This window comes from Macaca thibetana, chromosome 3, assembly GCF_024542745.1.
Source record: "Macaca thibetana thibetana isolate TM-01 chromosome 3, ASM2454274v1, whole genome shotgun sequence".
NCBI lineage: Eukaryota > Metazoa > Chordata > Mammalia > Primates > Cercopithecidae > Macaca > Macaca thibetana.
In genome coordinates this window covers 99,653,626-99,677,491 of record NC_065580.1, presented here as the reverse complement: position 1 = coordinate 99,677,491, position 23,866 = coordinate 99,653,626, and the positions used below count along the sequence as shown (strand labels likewise).

The following is a 23,866-nucleotide window of genomic DNA, read 5'->3' as shown; positions in this document are numbered from 1 at the left end:
GCCAGCTGTCAGTGAGGCAGATGTTTTCCAGCAAATCCACTCTATCATTTCTCAATCATAAAGAAGATTAGAAATGGGATTTTCAGCTCAGATGGGGTTGAAAGGTGATGTTTATGCCTAAGAAATACTTCACACCACAGCTAGAAAAATTGGTTTGAAGAAAAAATATCTCACAACTTCTTATGTGTTCTGAATATAAGAAAATAAAACCCTCAGCTTGGACAGAAAGAGGTGGTATCACAAACGAATGCACTTGCCATCCATTCTCAACGGTGGCAGAAACAGAGAGGCAAAAGTATTTTAGCTGACTCTTTATACCCGAAGATTTTCGTCCTTATCCACATAAACTCCCATTCCTCAGGGCTGACATTGAAAGGGTGAAAAATTAAGTAAACCACAATGTTTACAGTGGTTAACTCAGGTGTGATGCTTAATTTTATGCATCAACTCGATTGGGCTGTGGGGTGCCCAGGTATGTGGTCAAACATTATTTCTGGGTGTTTCTGTGAGTTTTTGGATGAAGTTAACATTTAAATCAGCACACTGAGTAACGCAGATTGTCCCCCAGTATGTAGATGGGCCCCATCACATCAGTTGAAGGCCTGGAGAAAACAAAAAGGCTGACCCTCCCGTGGCAGTAAGAGAAAACTTTCCTCATGGCTTTTGGAATGAATCGTCAGCTGTTTTCCTGCCTTCATATTCAAACTGAAACATTGGCTCTTCCTGGGGTTCCAGCCTGCTATCTTGACAGGAACTGTACCATCAGCTCTCCTGGGTCTCTTACATGCCAAGTCATCCTGCATATCTGGGACTCACTCCATAATCAGCCAATTGCATACACTAAATCTCTCCTATCTGTATATCTCATATAGTCATATATTTTCTCATATAAATATATATATCTATGAGATATATAGACATATGAGATATGAGATATACCATATATAATATTCCTAAATATATATCATATATATCCACTACATATCTTATATGTAGATTGTGTGTGTATATATATATCCTATATATATTTCTTCTATGAATATCTCTTCTATCCATCTATCTATCTATCATCTATCTGTATCTCCTGTACAGTTAGTAGTCCTTTGGTATCCATGGGAGACTGGATCCAGAACCCCTCCTCAGATATCAAAATCTGCACATGCCCAAGTGTCTTATATAAAATAGTGTAGTATTTGCAGATAACCTATGCATAGCCTCCTGTATACTTTGAATCATCTCTAGATTAGTTACAATACCTATACTATGTAAATGCTATGAAACTCGTTGTTATGCTCCATTGCTTTTTATTTGTATTATTTTTAATTGTTGTATTGTAATTTTTATCATTTTTTCTAATATTTTTGGTTGGTTGAATGCACGGGTGTGGAACCTATAAATATGGAGAGCTGACTACATATGTATCTCCTATTAATCTATATCTAATCTACATATATCATATACCCTATACATATATCTTCTATATATCTCTCTCTTATTGGTTCTCTTTCTCTAGAGAATGCCACCAATTCAGCACTTAAAACATTCTGGGCCAGATGTGGTGGCTCATGCCTGTAATCCTAGTACTTTGGGAGGCCGAGACCAGCAGAGCACTTGAGGCCAGAAATTTGAGACCAGCATGCCCAACATGGTGAAACCCTGTCTCTACTAAAAATACAAAAGTTAGCCAGGTGTGGTGGTGCACACTTGTAAACCCAGCTACTTGGGAGGCTGAGGCATGAGAATTGTTGAACCTGAGAGACGAAAGTTGCAGTGAGCCGAGATCATGCCACTTCACTCCAGCCTGGGTGACAGAGCAAGACCCTGTCTCAAAAAAAAAAAAAAAAAAAAAAAAAAAGGCCAAGCACGGTGATTCACACCTGTAATCCCAGCACTTTGGGAGGCCAAGGCAGGCAGATCACCTGAGATCGGGAGTTCAAGACCAGCCTGACCAACATGGAGAAACCCTGTCTCTACTAAAAATACAAAATTAACCGGGTGTGGTGGCACATGCCTGTTACCTCAGGAGGCTGAGGCAGGAGAATTGCTTCATCCCAGGAGGCAGAAGTTACGATGAGCCAAGTTTGCCCATTGCACTCCAGCCTGGGCAACAAAAGCAAAACTCCATCTCAAAAAAAAAAAAAAAAAAAAAAAAAAAAAGTCTGCCATATTTTCCAGTTGCCTTCCTACCTGTCTCTCTCATACAATGGGAAGATTCTGGAGGGCAGTGATGATGCTTTGCTGTTTTCATATATCCCTTCTCTAACCCAAGAATCTTTCCTGTAATAGAATTTCAGAAATGTAGAATCCAGCTGAGTGTTTATCTTTGTTCTGGATTCTCAAGCCATTTAAAGGCAGCAGGCTGTCCTGATTTTCCACACGAAAGGGCAGAAATGGGATTAACACAATAGGATGCTGTCTCTATTCTCTTCTATCCTGTTCAAGGAATTTAATTTCCTATAAGCCTACCTCCAATTCTCCTTGGGACAGTTATATTCAAGAACCTTAATGCTTCAGACCCTCTTTTGACATTAAATCTTTGCTAAATGCTAACGATCTTGAGGGACATTGGGTTTACTCAACTTGTATTTTTAGGCATGAGTGTATGTAATTGTGTAGACAAAGTATTTGAACGTTGAGCTGATATTTTAAAGTTTTGATCCAAATGTGTGATATTGGATAAAAATACCCTAGGAGGTTTAATGTGGGTAATACAGACTAAACTCGTCAAGTAGTTAAATAGGATTATCTGACAGGACTTATGAAAACGTCTGAAGAATATTACAACTTTCTACCTTTTCATTTTGATCTGGGTCCCCATATCCCTATTCTGCTACACTCTGTGTCATGTCACAATGAGGAGCTTTTGTGTTTTAATGCTGCTTATGATCTTATTTCATTACTGGTAGGTGGAACACTATCAGATTAATACAACTCTTTTAAGGCATTGAATAGAAAGATTCCACCACTGCTAACCTTCTTCTGCATTCCTATTTTTCAAACTCTATCATTACCTTCTCTTCTGTAGAGCATCCTGTCACCATCTTATAATAGAAGTTCAGCTCATTTGCATATGCATTTGCAGGTTTTCCTTAAGAGGAAGACGGCACAATGATTAATGAGTGTGAGTTCTCATTTTGCAAAATGAATATTGTCTTTTCAAAAAATATTCCATCTTTCAGAGCATTGAAAGACATAGTCATAATTTAAGTAAGAAAAAGTCATTTACAGCATTTATGCTATTTAAGATGTTTTGCTTATAAAGTAATTCACGCTTACTGTAGACATGTTAGAGGCAAAAAAAAGAGATAAGTAAGACAAAAAAGAAATCATCCATATTCCCTCCACCATGAAAAAATACTTTGGTACTTTTCCCCGCCTTGGGAATTAGCAGTTTAGCAGCCTGATTTTTGCAGTTTACATTACATAGCAATATGAACATTCATGTGGAAAATGTTTGTTAGGACCTATATAAAAAATGTCTATTTTGGAATGTTAAGATTATTAGTGTCTACTTGATTTAGTTTTTCTAGATTGTGTAATTTTTTAAATGAGTACATTTTACTTTTCTAGTTGGAGGCAATAATAAAGCTACTTTCCTTTTGGAATGAACTTGTACAATTATTTTCCATGTCATTATAGATTTCTAATGTGACTTTTAATGGCAATATAAAATTCCTTTCCATTAATCTACAATAATTCATGTTGTTATTCCTCCATTGATTCAAATTTAGGTTGTTTCACAGTTTTTGGCTTTTTTTTGAATTACTCTTGGACCACCATCCTTACACATAAATCTATCTGTGCCTTTCTGTTTATTTTCTTAGGCTTGATTGCTGTAAATTAAACACATCAGTGGCAGGGGCACCAGCTGCACAACGCTAGGAACCACCAAACACAGTGTATTCTACATAAATGTTGCTGCCAGGAGCCCCAGTTCAAACTACAATGTGAGTAATGCCTGCTGGAGTAGAATAATAGCTGAAGCCTTGGTCAAAGGCTATGAAAATGTTTAAAGCACTAGATAAAAATTGCCTAGCTGCCTTCTGGAAAAAAGTGTCTGAATTTATATTCATTCCAGAACTCACCACATATATCATGATCGAGAACTAGAATATATTTTAAAACACAAATTCCCTAGGAAAAAATGGCCTCCCATTGCTGTATTCATTTGTATCTAACTGATTACTAGGGAGATTGACTTTTTGCTTATGTCTACTAGTCATTTGTATTTCTTCTTTTGCAAACTGCCTATTCATATCTTTTGGCAAAATAATAGTAAGTACTGAGTAACAGTAATTGGCACCAAGAGTTGTTCATGTATGATCTTACTTACTCTTTTCAATTACATTGCAAGCAGTCATGCTTATTATCTCCGTATTAGAAATTAGAACTCTTAAGAGGTAGATGGATGATACGAGTCTTGTCCAACATCACACAGAATGTGACGGGGCCTGGATTTGAACCCAGCTCTAACTCCAGAGCCTGAGCTCTTAATCTTTGGACTCTAGTGCCCCTTAATTAGTGTGTTAGTGCTCTTCTTATTATTTTGTAATCTTTATATAGTAATCATAATAATCTTTAATTGGTTAAATTTGTGGCAAAGGTATTTTTATTGGCTCATTATTTGCCTTACTTTGATTTATACAGATTTAAGTCATTTTTATATCAATTTAGATGACCTTTTTTTTTTTTTTTGAGATGGAGTCTTGCTCTGTCGCCCAGGCTGGAATGCAGTGGCATGATCTTGGCTCACTGCAACCTGTGCCTCCTGGGTTCAAGCAATTCTCCTGCCTCAACCTCCTGAGTAGCTGGGACTACAGCCATGTGCTACAACGCCTGGCTAATTTTTTTGCATTTTTAGTAGAGATAGGGTTTCACCGTGTTAGTTAGGATGGTCTTGATCTTTCCTGACCTCGTGATCTACCCGCCTCAGCCTCCCAAAGTGTTGGGATTACAGGCGTGAGCCACCACGCCTGGCCTAGATATCACTATTGGTACTTTATCACATTTTAAAAATATTTTAAATTTGATTCACAATATTATTAAAATGTTTGATGTGAAATATTTTCCTTTCTAATAAAAAAAAACTATTGGAGAACAGACTGACTTCAGAATATTAATAACGAAACATATGTAAGCATAATATGTGAATATTTGGAAACGAAATAATCTACATCATTGATGAAAGGACATCTTATTTCTCATTGATATTTCCACTGTTTGCAGGGAAATATAATCATTTGAAAATACAAGACAAATAACAAAAGATCAATAGAATGCTTAGCAATGTAAGTTATCTTAATGCTTTCAAAATAAGACAGTGATTAGATTGTTTGTAATGCTTAAGTTGATTTGCTTGCAATAATAAATAAATCCTCACATGCACTAACTTAGTTTTGCAAAGTATAACAAAAAAAATGAACCTAACGAATGGTATATAGCCCCTCCACAAATGTCCAGTTCTTACCTGTGTTTTGCACTGATATAAAATAGAATAGTTATTATTTTGTAATTTGAGAAATAAAAAACCTGGTAATTATTGATGGTTTCTCTTCTTAGAAAAAGGAGAATATTTATTTACATATATCAGAGTAATTCTATTTGGCAAAGGACATATATCAAAATAATAATCATTCGTGTTACTAACATCTGCCTTGTTCTTGCTTAGGAAGGAGACTTAGGACAAGTGTCACAGTCTTTCCTTCTCACTCCATGAAGAATCTGTGTTGAGTCTGGGTTCCTAGGTTTTCTAGCATCTGAGAGTGGTCAAAAAATTCTCAAAGTGCAAAACTTCAGCCTGAGTTTCTGTGCAGAGCATTCAGGAGTCTTTTCTCAACAAGGTTGACCGAGGAAGGCTGACACTGCGTGGGAAGGCAGGCAGAACTGATCTAGCAAAGAGTGAAGGGAGCACTCTTCCTCATGACTTGGAGTGGGATGGGGTGGTTCTTAAGGATGGCATTCCATGCCCACTCTCATGCAGTGCTGTGTGAGGAGACGGAGACTTCTGAAGGGTTCTCCCAAGATGGCAGCATGGCCTAACACAAATAAGCCTTATGCCCAAGCTTGGCAAAAAGAAAATCGAGGGGCTGTTTTCAAAGGGTCCATGAGGACTGTAAGTGTGTCTGCATGATATTGGAGGATCACCTCCTGTTTTCTGACACCAAGAGAGATGCTGGGTCCCCTATAATCCTAAGGAGGCAGGAGACCTCAAAACCATGACTGAGGAGGTGCAAATGCTGGTTAGCTCTGGTAGGTGGGGTCCTGCCTGGACTATAATGCCCCTTAACTGGTGTGTTAGTGTTCTTTTTATTAGTTTGTAATAACTCTTTACATAGTAATTAACCTTTGATTGGTCAAATTTGTGGCAAGTGCATTTTTATTGGCTGATTATCTGCCTTAATTTGATATAGCATAGGGATTTAAGTCATTTTTCATATCAATGTAGATGGCGAATTCCACTCCAAGTTGTGAAATAAATTAATTAATGCCAAACAGTCACTCAACAAACAGTAACTGAGCCCCTACTATGATCCAGGCATATGTATAGACCCTGAGAATATAACAATAAACAAAGTCCCTGCCTTCAAGAGGCACAGACAATGAACTGTTTTTTAAAAAAGATAACTTCAAATGCTGAAAAATAAGTGTTCAGATGAACATAAAACAGCATGCTCAGGCAACGTCTCTTGGAGGATGTGACATTTCAGCAGAGACCTGATCTTGCAGGTCTGGAGGAGGGAACAGCAGATCTAAAGGGCTGAGTCAGACACGAGCTGGGTGTGTTAGAGGAACAGGAAAGGCGGCCAGTGGAGCTGGTGTCAAAGGAATTAAACGGCATGCAGAGGAAGACCAGGTCAGAGGCTGAGTAGATGTCAGATCCTAGCAGCCACGTGGGTCACAGTGGAGATTTTCTGTTTATTTCTAGACACAATGGGAAGCCACAGAAGCTTTTAGGAAGGGGATGACATGTTCTGATTCATACTGAAAAGATCACTTTGGCAGCTGTGGAAAAGGATAGTCAGAAGAGCAGGGTGCATGATGGCTATGTGATTATTCCAGTGGTTTCAAAGAAAAGCTGATTGTGTGGACAGAGGATAGTAGCAGCAGAGATGGCAAGACACCATCAGACTCAGGGTAGAATCTGACAACACTTGCTGATGATGGAATGTGAGGCATGAGATAAACAATCATCAAGGTGACTCCTAGGTTTTTAGCTGAGCAGTTAAATGGTTGATGGTGCCACTTGCTGTGATGGTGAAGGCTTGGGGAGGGAAACTTTGTGTAGGGATGGAACCAAGGGTTGTGTTTGGGACATGTGAAGTTTGAGGCACCTATGAAATGTCTAAGGAGATGTCAAGTAGCAGGGTTTCGAGAGAGGTCTGGGTTGGAAAAAAAGATTTTGGTTATAAAGTGAATGAATGAAAGAACAGATAGATAGGCGGGAGCATAATGATAACGGTAGGTGTTTAGAAGGAAAGAGGGTTGGGGTATAGACAGTAAAGTGGATGGATGGATGGATGACTGCACAGATGGATGAATGGACAGATAGATAGATAAATAGGTAGATATTAGTAGGTGGACAGATAGATAAACAGATGGAAGAAGGAAAAGAGCTAGAAAAAAAATGAGGGGACAGAGGAAAAGTCAGTTAAAAAAAAAAAAAAAGGGCCAGGCATGGTGGCTCACACCTGTAATCCCAGCACTTTGGGAGGCCAAGACAGGCGGATGACTTGAGGTCAGGAGTTTGAGACCAGACTGGCCAACATGGTGAAACCCCATCTCTACTAAAAATACAAAAATTAGCCCAGCATGGGCATGTGCACCTGTAATCCAAGCTACTCAGGAGATCGAGGCAGGAGAATTGCTTGAACCCGGGAGGCGGAGGTTGCAGTGAGCAGAGATAGCACCACTGCACTCCAGCCTGGATGACAGAGCGAGACTCCGTCTCAAAAAAAAAAAAAAAAAAAAAAAAAAAAAAAAAAAAAAAAAAAAAAAAAAAGAAAACAAAACAAAACAAAACAAAAAAAGAAAGAAAAAAGAAAAAGAAACGATCTCCTATATAGGTATAAATCACTTTAAGCGATCTGAAGACTAGAAAGGAATAAGTTTCCCAGTGAATAAATTTTTTAGTGTCTCTGTGCTGGAAGACAATGTTCACTAAACTAAAAATATTTTATCTTATGGAGAAAATTATTTTATATTTGTCTCTTCCTTCTATATTTTCTCCCCTCTCTTTCCTGCCTTCTTTTGCATTAAATGATTTTTTTTCATTCCCATTTTCTCTGTATTTATTTGGAAGTTATAAACACTGTTTCTATTCATTTAGAAGTTAACCTAAGCATTTTAACATATAAGCTTAACCAAGCCTAATGTTTATCCGTATTCTTACCATTCTGACCAGTGATCAAAGAGCACGAAGTTGCTTTCCCTTTCCTTCCTGGCTTCCTATTTATATGCTCTTCCTTCTAGTATTTCAGCTCAATCTCATTTTTTAAACATGAGAAGTTAGCCATTATTTGTTGTTTTATACTGTCTACGTTAATTTAGGTTTAAACAGAAGTTTCCCATTTTCTTGGCTCAAAATTCTTTCTTGCATATTAGATCTTCCTTCTGTATTCTTTTTTCTTCCTAAAAAAATCCTTTTAAAGCTTCTTTGTAAGGGTGTCTTAGTAGTAATCCCTTTCAATTTTTGTCTATAAATGTGTTTACTTTGTCTTTCCTTTGGAATCAAAGTTAGATTTGTGTAGGATTCAAGCCGACAGTTAATTTCCTTCAGCAATTTGAAGAGACATACTGCTAATAAAGACAAACCCATTGTGTTCTGACATGTTTTCTTGCCAATAAGACGTCCACTATTAATGTAGTTATTATTTCGTTTTGACATTTTTTTTTTCTTTTTTTCTCTCTGTTTGGGGGAATCTGAAGCTTTCCTACAGTGTATCTAAATGTGACTTTATTTTTATTTATCCTGCTCAGGACCTATTGGCCTTCTTGACTTCTCTTCTGGATCTCCGTAGTCAGAATAAATAAATAGTCATGGTCTTTTTTTTTTTCAATTATGGAAAATAGCCACGATCTCTTTGAATATTGCCTAATCTGTCCTAAAATGTCAGTGAATTAGACATATGTTAGACTTTCTCACTCAATACTTCCCAACCCTTCTTTCATGTTTTTCACTGTTTTTTTTGTTGTTGTTGCTGCTGTTGTTTTGTTTTGTTTTTTTTCCCTATGCTCTGCTTAGGAAACTTATCTTCTACTACTCTCCTTCCTGTTGGCTATCTATCAACTTATCTGTATTAGTCTGTTCTCATGCTGCTAATAAAGACATACGCAAGACTGGTAATTTATAAAGGAAAGAGGAAAAATTGACTCACAGTTCCCTATGGCTGGGGAGGCCTCACAATCATGATGGAAGAGCAAGGAATGTCTTACATGGTGGCAGGCAAGAGAGAGAATGAGAGCCAAGCAAAAGGGGAAATGCCTATAAAATCATCAGATCTCAGCCGGGCGCAGTGGCTCATGCCTATCATCCCAGCACTTTGGGAGGCTGACGTGGGCAGAAAATCTGAAGTCAGGAGTTTGAGACCAGCCTTGCCAATATAGTGAAATCCCCTCTTTACTGAAAATACAAAAATTAGTCAGGAGTGGTGGCATGTGCCTGTAATCCCAACTACTGAGGAGGCTGAGGCAGGAGAATCACTTGAACCCAGGAGTCAGAGGTTGCAGTGAGCCGAGATCATGCCACTACGCTCCAGCCTGGGCGACAGAGAGAGGCCCTGTCTCAAAAACAAATCATCAGATCTCGTGAGATTTATTCACTGCCATGAGAACAGTATGGGGGAAGCACCCCAAGGATTGAATAATCTCCCACTGGGTCCCTCCCACAACATACAGGAATTATGGGAGCTACAATTCAATATGAGATTTGGGTGGGGACACAGCCAAGCCATATCATTGTCTAATCTACTGCTTATCAACTGAAATGAACACAATTTTTATGTTTTTCATTTATAGAATTTTGCTTGGTTATTTTGTGTCTCTCTTCTAGCTTCTTGATCCTGTGTCACTCTAAAAATTCTTTTTTTTTTTTTCGAGATGGAGTTTCGCTCTTTTTTGCCCAGGCTGGAGTGCAATGGCGCAATCTTGGCTCACTGCAACCTCCACCTCTCGGGTTCAAGCAATGCTCCTGCCTCAGCCTCCCAAGTAGCTAGGATTACAGGTGTATGCCACCATGCCCAGCTAATTTTGTATCTTTAGCATAGCCGGGGTTTCACCATGTTGGCCAGGCTGATCTTGAACTCCTGACCTCAGGTGATCCACCCACCTCGGCCTCCCGAAGTGCTGGGATTACAGATGTGAGTCACTGCACCTGGCCTCTCAAAATTCTTTAATCATTGTGCTGGATATTTTCTTTCTACCCCTTCCAAATCCACTCTCTATCATGTTCCATCCTGCTTTATGTCCCCGTGGCTAATCAGCTGAGCAACCTGTCCCTTGTCTGGACAGGTTCCTGTCCCTCTGGGAGGAGAAGCAGACCTTGGCTATCTACTGGTGTAGCCTCCAGGCCTCGAAGAGCTTTGCTGTCTCTCCTCAGGGGCTGATGGCTTTTGCTTCTATCCTTTCCCCAGAAGCAGATCTCTGCCTGCATACCAAAATATGGAAAGACGGGATTGCTGGTCCCCCTCCAGAGGCAGAGGGCTTTGCTTCTCAAGGGCTTGCTGCTTCTTCCTGACAGCTTAATTAAGGCTTTTGCTCCCATGAGAGGAGCATCAAGGTGTGGGGGCAGCCATCTCCTCCTGCATCCTGTGCCATCAAAGGGGGGCTCTCTCCAGCCTTTTACCCTGCCCCAGTCTTCCTCAAGAGCACCCTCTCTTCCCCATGGAGACTGTGAAGAGAAGCTCGGGAGTGTGTGTGAACTCCGCTTGTGTCTGGGCCTCTCTCAGTTATTCTAAATTAATATGAGATATGAGTGCACACTCAGTCTTTAGAAATTCTTTTTTTTTTTTGAGACAGAGCCTCCCTCTGTCGCCCAGGCTAGAGCGCAGTGGCGTGCTCAGCTCACTGCAGCCTCCACCTCCCGAGTCCAAGTAATTCTAGTGCTTCAGCCCCCCCAAGTAGATGGGATTACATGGGGTTACAGGCATGAACTACCACACCCAACTAATTTTTTTTTTTTTTTTTTTTTTTTTTTTTTTTGTGGGTACAGACAGGGTTTCACCATGTTGGATAGGCTGGGCACCTGACCTCAAGTGATCTGCCCGCCTCAGCCTCCCAAAGTAAGGAATTCATTATTTTTTTTAAAAAATATTTCTTCTTACTCACTCCAGGGCACCCCCCTCTTCCTCCCATATTCTGCCAAAGGTGCAACAATTCCATATCCTGACTCTTATTAGAAATGCTTTTTATCCTTTGAGGTTCACTTTCCTGGTTGCCTTGTGACCTCAAGTCTCTGATGAGTTTAAGGAAAGAAAGTTATAATATTGTACACTGTTCATCATTTTCTTGTTGTTAGGATGGGGGTGACATTCTCTCATAGCTTTCTACATCCCAAGCAGGGGCAGAAATCCTCATATATTATTAATAACACCACCTTTCACTTCACAATCACTCTGGACTGGAGGATAAATTATATGGCTGCAGAAGGTTAGGCCCCCACTGGAGGCTACCAGCACCTGGCAGATGCATTCAGCACAATGCCAACTACAGGGCTTTTTTTCTCTGGGTTCCTGCTTACTTTTCTGGCCTTTGAAGATTTCCTTGACTTTCCTATAAGCTTAGGTGTGCATTTCTAAAAATGTTTTTATGTTTTCTTAAAAACTATCTCATCCAGCTTTTTAAAATTTATTTATTTATTTATTCATTTGATACAGAGTCTCGCTCTGTCGCCCAGGCTGGAGTACAGTGGCACAATCTCAGCTCACTGTAACCTCCGCCTCCCGGGTTCAAGTGATTCTCCTGCCTCAGCCTCTCGAGTGTCTGGGATTACAGGCGCCTGCCACCACACCCAGCTAATTTTTGTATTTTTAGTAGAGACACGTTTTTGTCATGTTGGCCAGGCTGGTCTCGAACTCCTGACCTCAGGTGATCCACCTGCCTCAGCCTCCCAAAACGCTAGTGTGCCACCACACCCGGCCTTATCCAGCATTTTTAAGTGGCAGAAAAGCTTCTCCAGGTATCTAGTGAGTCATATAGCTGGAAACAAAAGTTGAAAAAAAAATGTTTTATAATATTAAAATGTTAAGGTTTTACTTCTTTCCCAATTAACATTAATGATTCTTGAAATCGTTGGTCAGATGACTGTATGTCAACAAGCAATGGTTAATATGAAATTAATATTTAAAAAATGGAATCTGTTAATGTCAAAGATCGACTTTACTAAGCTTTTCTTAAATATTCTAAAAATTCAATTTATCTGGAGGGTGTTAACATGAATAATTTAAAATTCATTTCCCAACTACAAGGGAAATCAATTTGATTCCAGTGGTTTTCCTGAATCCGAAGACTTGGTTATTTTAAATAATTTTTTTGGATGATAAATAGGTGGCAACATGATGATAGATGAGACAGAGATTATTGTTATAGCATATTAAGGAAACTTTAGACACTGATGCTATCATAACCAAGGGTGAGCCTAGGTGTAGAAGTCCCAGTGTTCCTGGAGCAGAATGTTGATCAACTGAATGCGACCAATCAACTAACAGAAATCAGCTGTGATGCCCACAGCAACCATGCTGCTGAGAACTCAGTGGGCTGGATGCTGGAGAGGAGGTAGTGCTGTTTTAATGATTTACAATAAGATGCCCCATTAAAAGACTGAATCATTGTAGAATCCCCCCATATATGGAAACCTAGGTACTTCCTGGGTTCCCTCTAGGTGGCAATGTAATCCAAGCATATACATGTGATCCTGCTGACCCTACATCTGACTTGGCCCATCTGGCTGACTAGGGGGCTGTCTCCACCATTCCATGAGTTTTTTTCTCCTGTGTACCATCCACTGCACCCTACACTGCGCACTCTGTTGAGGAGGACAATTATTTCAGATACAGCTGGATTGTTCTTTAAAGACAAACATATGGGAATTGGGGGCATCCCTCCAAATCAGCCCTTAAGTCCATTTGTAAGAACTATATGTGAGGGCATGCTTAAAAGCTTCAGCTGCAACAACTTCATTTCTTAAAAAGTGATGGATTCGATAATGTTAGATGGATTTGATAGGCATGTATTATTTTATGGAAAAATGAAAATGCATTCTCTGGAGACACACTGGTAGATTTCTAAATTATGTCATATGCTTGGATTTAGCCCGCAATAACTGCTGTACTCTGAATTGTTCATCTCCGGACAAGTATTTAGTTTGTGGAATTTGATTTAATAGTGCCCCTTAAAGTTTTAGAGTTTGTCTTTCCGGTCCACATGTGAAAGAAAGGTTAAAAGTCTCTGACTTTTAAACTCTGTACAAAGAAGGCCCTCGGGGAAAAAAAGCTCGGGGCTGAATTGAGGAGGATTCTGGGTAGATTCCTCTCCGTCTAGGATCCCCACCATATTAGTTTACTTGAGTTGTGACGCTCCTTCTTCTAACAAGCTCAGCTTTAAGACTCTGAACTGGCTAATGCTGTAGTTTATTCCATTACGTATGTATTATGTTGGTTTGTATCCCCACAGAATCACTAAGCCCAATTTACAGGTTGTTCTTCTTTACAGACCTGTGAAATCCCCTGGATGCTCCGAAGAGCTTTGGGGTTTCTGCGAGCGTAGCAGAAAGAATGCCGTAGGAAGCGTATTAGTTGATGTCTGCACCGTTCCTTCATGTGAAAGAGCAGCGCATATGTAAGCAATGTTAGGGCTCTGCAGGCAAGAGTCAGAACTAGGGGGAAACCGGCAGTTCATTATGTCCAGCGCCTTCCATCTCTATTGACACACCTCAGAAACAGTCGTTTTGAAATGAATCAGCTGAGTCATAGAGCAATGTAATTGATATGGTTTGGCTGTGTCCCCACACTAATCTCATCTTGAATTCCCACATGTTGTGGGAGGGATCCCGTGGGAGGTAATTGAATCATAGGGGCAGATCTTTCCCATGATATTCCCGTGATAGTGAGTAAGTCTCACGAGATCTGATCGTACTATAAGGGGAAGTTTTCCTGCAGAAGCTCTTTTTACCCGCCGCCGTCCACATAAGATGTGACTTGCTCCTCCTAGCCTTGCGCCATGATTGTGAGACTCCCCCCAGCCATATGGATCTGTAAGTCCAATTAAACCTCTTTCTTTTGTAAATTGCCCAGTCTCGAGTATGTCTTTATCAGCAGTGTGAAAACAGACTAATACAGTAAATCATTTTTGCCTGAGATTAGATATTACAGAAAGTCACACAGAAGTGTTCCATGGAGTTTAGAAATAAAAATTCTAGAAGACATACATTTGTCATGTAATGGTTGGTTTTTCTTCAAAATATTCAGTGAATGTACAAAACCCATTTTAAACTAAGGACATGTACAAATTACTTAAATTCGTCCCAAGATGAACAACTGGAGAAAATATGAATGATGGGGGAAAATCTAACATGTGTAGTATTCAAAATTAATTAAAGAAAGAGCAGATCTTTGGCATCAAATGGAACAAATGTTTTACTAGAGGTATAGATAAAAGGAACACTGACGTGAAGGAAAGCATATTAAAATCTTGTGTTTGAAGATTCACTGTTCCCTAGAGTTGCTCTGGTAATTAAGATTAGCAAGAAATTTGTCAGATATTAAAACAAAAGAAGAGTTTCATCAGTATCACCAGCAATCTGTTGTTAAACATAAAGTAGCCAAGGAAGCACTTTAGGACCGGGTTTAAGAGCTCAGAGAATCCCCCTCCACCCCATAGGATTCCTGGCAGTTTACCTCCAGAGAATGGGCTTCTGGTAGAAGTCTGGGAGCAATGGATTAGTCAAGAAGGCCAAACACAAGGATCAAAAGGATACCACAGCTGGGCATGGTGCTCACACCTGTAACTCCAGTGCTTTAGGAGGCAGAGGCAGGAGGATCGCTTGAGTCCAGGAGTTCAAGGCTGCAATGAGCTATGATGGTGCCACTGCACCCCAGCCTGAGCAACAGAGCAGCAACCTGTATGTGTGTGTATGTATATGTGTGTGTGTGTATGTATATATATATAAAATGCATCTTATTCCTGCCAGGTAGCCATGGAATAAGGGTGTGAAGATCTATAGGCACACCAGCTCTGACTGAGCAAACAGTGGTCAGAAAGGAGGAAGAAGCTTTTCTGGATCAAATGTATCAAGCAGGCCCTGAGAAGAAAAGACAGAGCAGCACATGATGGCAGCCATACATAGGACACGAAAAGGCAGAAGCCGAAGAAGAATAGGTAGAAAAAGCCAATGGTCCTGTTTTGGTCTTTTCAGTTACTCTTTAGTACACTCTTAGCTACTTAATCTCCCTTTCCCCTTGTTTAAGTGAAAGATAATAGAACAATAACAAAACAGTTATATTTATTTTTAATTAACATAACATTATTGTATATAGACATTTATATAAAAACAAAATAGGACAGAAATCACTAATGGTAAGTTTTTAAAAATAACAATGAAAATGGTGTGTTTAGAGAGGTATGAAAATGGAATTTTGTTAAACTCTAAAAGACAGAGAACACTGTACATGAATGTCTTAGAAGAAGCAACTCAATAGGATGACATATTTTAAGGGATTGAATAATAGAATCTTCTACAGTGGTAATATCAGCATAGTGTATTTATTCCTAATACAACCATATATTTTGAGTTACATGCCTTTCAAAAACAGTATTGAATATACAATGCATAGACTACCTAGAATAAGTATGAAAGAAAGAAAACGGAAATGAATAAAATGGGGAAAATTCCACATTTTATTCTATGTAAGATAAATTTCTTATATGTCCTTTAGAATTGCCTATGAAAATCAAGCCACAATTTGAGTTCATTTTCCTCATGATGTCCTAATAATCACCAGGACTTTTATTTTCATCAAATAGAGTTTATTATACATTTATTTCTGAATCACATTGGGCTGGGTATTACTTAAAACATGGCGAATAGAAATAGTTCATACCTCTTAGAAGCTTATAGATTAAATGGATAGTGATAAACACACACATGTAAAAATCATGCACACATAATACATACTTAGTAGTACATGTCTAAACAACATGCATACATGCCAAACTAAATTATTTCTAGTGCTTTTAGCATAATGGAAAAATAGTCTTTAAGTGTGTTTAGTCATCTGATTAGCTGAGACACAAACTCTCCCTGGAAGTCTACAGCTGAGGTTTGAGGGGGAAGAGGGAAAGCCTTCAGCCTATACAGGTTGGGGGATTGGAACAGAGACCCTCACATAACACTGGGCCTCCAAATCGCAAGGAGTTCTTATCTTTAGAGATACATAGATAAAACTATAGGATGTCTGGCATTTTCTTCATAGTAATCTAGGGGTGGGAGGAATGGGTAGAGATTACAGATGCAAAAAAGATTGACTATGAGTCCATAATTGTAGAAGCTGGTTATGGCTACAAGGAGGCTTATTATAATATTCTCCTTTGTGTGCTTGAAATTTTCTAAGATAAAAAGTTTTGTTTAAGAACCATTAAAAGAAAAACCACAAACTGTGTAATGGGATTGAAACAAAACTGACACAAGATGAGAATCCAAAATGTCTAAAGAACTTATAGAAATCAATAAGAGAAAGACAAACTCATTGAAAGATGGTTTAAATAAATAAACAAATGAGCATTTTATGAAATAAAAAAATAGCCAGACAAAACATCAGAAGATGTGCAGTCTCATTAGTAAGCAGGAAAAAGCAAATTAAAACCACAATGAGATATTCTGTGTGTTATGATATGCTAGGTAATATTGTTGCCACCAACACTCAGGAACCAACAAAATTTTACTTCTTACTCACATTAAATGTCCATTTTAGGTCATCTGGGAACTGAGGTCAGTCATCTGTTCATTATGATCACTCCTGTTCCCAGGGACACACAACAGTTACCTCCAATGTTGTAGTCCTCCTTGCCAGAGGAAAGGAAAGCATAGAGGTTTTTGCATCAGTAAGTAATTGCTCCAGCCAGGGACTGGCAGACATTCCTTCACAATCCAGTACAAGTCAAACTCACTTATAACAAGGATTTAGGAAGTGCAATTCCTTCTACTATGTGCTTGGAAGCAGGGAGAACTGGAAATGTTTAGGGAAAAACAAATGACTTTCATAGATGCCAGTTTTTTTTCTATCAGATTGGCAAAACTATATAGTCTGACAAAACCAAATATTGGTGAAGATGTAGAGCAATAAAAACATTAACACACTTTTGACTGAAGAGTAAATTGGTGCAACTACTTTAGAAAACAATTTAGTATCATTTAGCAAAGTTGAAAATTCATATAACCTTCAACTCAGCAATACCACTCTAAGATACATATTTTAGAAATGCTTTTGCATATGTGCACCAAAGACATATTCAAATAGGGTCATAGAAGCACTGTTTGTACCAGTGAAATCAAACAAGCAAAAAGAAAAACTGGAAATAGCTCTCATGTCTGCAGATAGTAGATAATTTTTTGAATATTCATTTAATGAAATACCATTTAGGATAGAATATGAATGAACAGATACATGTTTATCTGGTTGAATTTCAAAAACATATTGAATGAAAAAAGTAAGCCTAGAATTATTGTATTTGACAAAGGTCTAAAGAAGTTAAAATTAATATATTATTTTAGGATTACATACCTAAGCAAAAATAAATAATTAAAAGTTAGTTTAACACAAAATTCAAGATAGTAGTTACCTTTGAGTGGATCAAGGTAGGGATGTTACCAGGGACACATTTAAGGTATTGATAATATTCTTTTTGTTAAGTTGTTTGGAGTTGTAAACATTGTTCACTTTGTTATTATTCTTTAACTTGTACATATATAGTATATGTACTCTATGCATGCAAAAAAGCCTAGAAATATATCTTACATTGTGGAGAAAAATCAATCAATGGAAACAGGAAAAAAATGACACAGATAGTAGAACTAGTAGTCAAGGACATTAAAAGAGCTATTATAAATATATTTCAAATGTTCAAGAAGGTACAGGAAATAGAAAACAAAAAATAGAGAATATCATTGGAATAAAAAACTGTTTTTTTAAGATCAATGAGTGATAAACCTTTAGCTGGATTCATCAAGAAAAAAATAGAAGTGATACAAATTATTAATTATAGAAATGAGAGAGGGGATACCAATACAGTTGTAGATACTAAAAGTATAAGAAAATATTACAACCAACTTTTTTGCCATAATATTTGACAGCTTAGATAAAATGGACAAATTCTTTGAAAGAAACCATCCACTAGAGATCACTCAAGAAGACATAGACTACCTGAATAGCTCAATAGCTATTCAAGTTATTAAAGGCTTCTAACTATAAAGCTATTATAGTTAGAAACCTCCCCATAAAACAAACAAACAAACTAACTAAAAACCCAGAAAACATATCAAGCCAAGATGGCTTCTCTGGTTAATTTTACCGGACATTTAAATCAGAAAGATTATCAATTCTACACAAAACTTCAAGAAAATCAAAGAGGGTAAAATACTTTGCTATCCACGTTGGGCGCAGTGGCTCATGCCTGTAATCCCAACATTCTGAGAGGTTGAGATGGGAAGATTGAGGCCAGGAGTTTGAGACTAGCCTGGTCAACATAGTGAGACCCCACCTCTACAAAAACCAAAAAAAAAAAAAAAAAAAAAAAAAAAAAAAGCTGGGTGTGGTGGCACACACCTGTGGTCCTAGCTACTTGGGAGGGTGAGGCAGGAATCACTTGAGTCCAGGAAGTCAAGGCTGCAGGGAGCTGATATTGTACCACTGCACTCCAACCTAGGCATAGAGTGAGACCCTGTCTCAAAACAAACAGACAAGCAAAAACTCACTTTGCAACTCAATCTATGAAGCCAGCATTACCTTGACACCAAAACAAAGATATTACAACAAAAGAAAATCTACAAATCATGCCTCCTGTGAACATAGTGACAAACACTGTTCACAAATTTTACCAAATAAAAGGTTTATCTCAAGAATGCAGGGTTGGTTTAACATTTGAAAATCAACCCATGTAATTCACCATGTTAATACACCTAAAAAGAAACAACATATGGTCCCCTCAATATATGCAGAAAAGCATATGACAAAAATTCAACATCTATTCATGATGAAAAAATTTAACAAACTAAGAAAAGAAGAAAATTCAACCACATAAAGGGCAGCTATGAAAAGCCTACAGTTAACAGCTCACCTAATGGTGAAAGACTGAATGCTTTTAATTTAAGAATAGTGCAAGTATATCCATTCTATCACTTCTATTTGTCATTGTAACAAAGGTTATGGCAAATGTATTAATGAAAGAAAAAGAAATAACAATGGCATACAGGTTAAAAAGAAAGGCATAAAGCAGTCTCTAGTAACAGACAACATGACTGTGGAAAATTCTTTGAACCAGTATAGGTGATATAAAAAAAAATCTAAGAAACCTACACACAAAAAATTATTGGAACTATTAAGTGAGTTTAGCAAGGTTAAAGGACAGAGTAATATATAAAAATCAATTTTGTTTCTATACAGTAGTAAAGATCAATCCGAAATTGCAATAAATATACCATTTAAAATAGCCGAAAATATGAACTTAAGTATTGGTTTGAAGAAAACTTATGCAAGACCTTTAGATCAAAAACTATAAAACATTGTTGAGATAATTAAAAAGACATAAATGAAGAGATATACATGCCCATAAATCAGAAGACTATATTATTTAGATATCTGTTCTCCCCACATTGATCTTTAGATTAAATGCAATGCCAATAAAAATATCAGCAGGCTTGTTTTTTAGAAATTGACAAACTGATTCTAAAATTTATATGGAAGTTCAAAAGATGTAGAATAGTCAAAAACATTTGAAAAAGAATAAAGTTGTAGAACTTACACTGTACACTTGAATTTATATGTAGGGTTTATTATGGAGCTATGGTAATCACGACAGTGTGGTATTGTCATAATAGATATACAAAGATCAATGGAACACTCTAGAAAGTTTAGAAATAGACCTACACATATATGTCAATTGACTTCTTTCAAAGGGAAGCTCAGTGAAGAAAGAATAATCTTTGGGTTTTTTTGTTGTTGTTGTTTTTGTTTTGAGACAGGTTTTGCTCTATCACCCAGGCTGGAGTGCAGTGGTGAGATCTTGGCTCACTGCAACCTCTGCCTCCCAGGTTCAAGCAATTCTCCTGCCTCAGCCACCAGGGATGCTGGGATTACAGGCATGTGCCACCACGCCTGGCTAATTTTTGTATTTTTAGTAGAGATGGGGTTTTGCCATATTGCTCAGACTGGTCTCTTCTGAGTTCAAGCGATCTGCCCATCTCGGCTCCCCGAAGTGCTGAGATTACAGGTGTGAGCCACTGTGCCTGGCCAAATTTGAACACTTTTGCTCTTCAAAAAAAACTGTTAAGGAAATGAAAAGGCAAGCCAAAATCTGGGCAAAATTATCTGCAAAATATATATTTTATAAAGGATTTATATTTTATATAAAATAAACCTTTACAACTTAATAAGAAGATAAGCAACCTAATTAAAATAATGTGCAAAAATCAAATAGACATTTTACAAAAAAGAAACTGTACAAATAGGAAATAAGCACATAAAAAGATGCTGGACATCATTAGTCATTAGGAAAATTCAAGTTTAAATCACAGTGAGTTGACACCTAGTATGATGGCGATAATCAAAAAGACCCTATAAGTGTTGGGAAGGATATGGAGCAGCTAAAACTCTCATACACTGCTGGTGGGAATGGAAAATGGCAGAACACTTTTGAGAACAGTTTTATAGCTTGAAAAGTTAAACATTCCCTACTATGTGTGTCAACCTAGGTATTTACCTAAGAGAAATGAAAGCATATGTCCACATAAGGACTTGTCCACGAATGTTAACAGCAGCTTTATTTGTAATAGTCAAAAGCTAGGAACAACCCAGATGTCCTTGAACAAGTAAATGGACAAATATATTTCAGTCCAATACAATATAATTCAGCAATGAAAAGGAGTGAACTATTGATATGTATAACATACATGAATCTTAAAGTAATTACACAGACTGAAAGATACCAATTAATATAATAGTATTTATTTAAAAATTTAAAAATGGAAGTTAATCTATAGTGATGGAAAGCTGATCACCAATTGCCTGGTGACAGAGATGGCAGGAGTGAGGAAATTTTTGGGGGCAATGAGAATGTTTGTTATCTTGTGATGATAGGTTTCATGGGTTCATACATAGCTGAAACTGATCAAATTGTACACTTTATATGTAGCTTATTGTATGCCAGTTATACCTTAATATGATTGTAAAAAAAACAGGGATATTGTCTCTTAGGTAATAATTGCTCATATGCATATGCCCATTAACATATGTGTCAATTTTCAGGGTACCATATTCTTTGCTTAGAGCAGGAAATAGAAATATAATATGAATCACATATGTAATTTTAAATTATCTAAAATACACATTTTAAAACATTTTTAAGGGTGAAAATAATTTTAATAATATATTTTACTTAATTCAATATATTTTAGAGCATTTTAATCAATATAAAAATTATAAGCAAAGTATTTTACAATGTTTTTCATACTAAGTCTTCAAAATCCAGTATATACTTTACACTTATAGCACATCTTAGATTTAATAAAATTTACAATGCAGAAATAGATTCATATATCAAACATGCTTAAACATTTTCCCATAATAGAATCGAGTGTCTTTTTTTAATTTTTAATTTTGAAATAATTACAGACTCATAAGGAGTAAAAGTAGTATAAACAGATCCCATGAACCCATCACCCCATGGTAACATTTTGCATAACTATAGTTCATTATCTAAATAGTTCATTATCTATTGGTACAGTTAACTACACCTCATGCATATTTCACTGTTATTCATATGCATTCGAATGTTTTATCTGTCTCTGTGTATATTTCTATAACGTTTTATTGCATTACAGAATTGTTTAAGCACAATCACAACCAACACAGAAGGACTGTTCCATCACACAAATGATCTCCTAGTGCTGCTCTGTTATAGTTAGGCTCTCCCTCCCCTTCCCTAACCTTTGGCAGCCATTTAATTTATCTGTTTTCTCTGTAACTTTGCCATTTTAAGAATGTTATGTAAATGAGATCATACAATGTGTAATCCTTTGAGACTGGCTTTTGTCACTTGTCATAATGTTCTTTTTTTTTTTTTAATATGGAGTTTCACTCTTGTTGCCCAGACTGGAGTGCGATGGTACAATCTCGGCTCACTGCAACCTCCGCCTTCCGGGTTCAAGCGATTCTCCTGCCTCAGCCTCCCAAGTAGCTGGGATTACAGGCATGCGCCACCACGCCCAGCTAATTTTGTATTTTTAGTAGAGACGGGGTTTCTCCATGTTGGTCAGACTGGTCTCGAACTCCCGACCTCAGGTGATCTGCCCGCCTTGGCCTCCCAAAGTGCTGGGATTACAGGCATGAGCAACCGCTCCCGGCCATCATAATGTTCTTAAGATCCACCCTAGCTGTTTCATGTATCAGTAGTTTGTTTCTTTTTATTGCTGGATAGTATTCTACTATATGGTTGTGTGTTCAACCATTCACCTTTTGAAGAGCATTTGGGTCATTTCCAGTTTTTGGCTATTACACATACATTTGTGAACAGTTTTTGTGTGAACATAAGTTTTTACCTGCCTAGGATAAATGCCCAGAGGTACTGTTGTTCAGTTGTATAGTAAATGTGTGTTTAACTTTTTAAGAAACTGCCAGATACGCAGAGTGGCTATGCTGTTTAACATTGCCACCAGCGATGTCTGAGAGATCCAGCTTCCCTGCATCCATGCCAGTGTCTGGTATTATTAGTATTTTTATTTTAGCTATTTTAATAGGGCTATAAGTGATCTGTCTTGGTGATTTTAACTTACATTTCCCTGATGGCTAGTGATGCTGAGTATCTTTCATGTGCTTATTTGCCAACTGTCTATCTTCTTTAGTGAAATGTCTGTTCAACTCTTTGGCCCATTTTAAAATCAGATTGTTTCCTCACTGTCGACTTTAGAGAACTCTTTGTATATTCTATAGATGAATCTTTTACATATGATTTGCAAATATTTTCTTCCAGTTGGTGGCTCGTCTTTTTCATCTTCTTAACAGGGTATTTCACAAAGCAAAAGTTCTTAATTTTCAAATATCTGTTTTTAAATTCAAATGGATTTAAATTAAAAACTCAGTGAAAAGGCCAGTCTACCCATTGTGGTTACCTACTGAATAGCAGAGGCTTAGAGAATAAATGGAATTCGGTTAGGGATCATTCCAGGTCCAGGACCACTATAACCAGGACCAGGAGCATGAATGGGTATGAAAAGTTAAAGGTGAATAGACAGACCCAACTGGCAAAAATGTGGGGTTCGAGATAAGTAGAGGGGGTCCAGTTGGAAAGGGAAGTTGGGTGTAGATTGTGAAAGTTGATGAATGCTAAGAAAACTGTTGAAATCTCATCTGGCAGGCTCAGTGAAATCCTTAGGTTTCTGATCTAAGGTTTTTCTGACCAAGAGAAAGATGTGCTATAGGGAGTGTTTTAGGAAGATTCACTTGGTAATGGGGTTCAAAGTGGACTGGAAAGAGAGTAACCATGCTCTCCTTCCTTTGCTTCAGTTTTCCTGCACAAACCCTCATGTGCTAAGACATGAGCCCAGTCAAGGCTAATGTTGAAAACATTTCAGTTTTTCCCCTAACCTTGAGCACCTTCCTCTATC

The 23,866-nt window shown here is 37.7% G+C and overlaps 1 protein-coding gene across 4 annotated transcripts in view; it reads left to right on the top strand.

The window, feature by feature from the left end:
• The window catches only part of CPVL (carboxypeptidase vitellogenic like), a 205,656-nt gene that overhangs the window by 10,511 nt on the left and 171,279 nt on the right, over positions 1–23,866 (top strand). For 2 of the 4 annotated variants that reach the window (XM_050783202.1, XM_050783200.1), the window contains exon 2: positions 3,825–3,947. The gene's annotated coding sequence lies outside the window, so the exon portion shown is untranslated. Of the gene's footprint in view, positions 1–3,805; positions 3,948–13,704; positions 14,246–15,181; positions 15,370–23,866 lie in introns of those variants that run through there. The other 2 variants (XM_050783206.1, XM_050783205.1) reach the window with 2 other exon arrangements.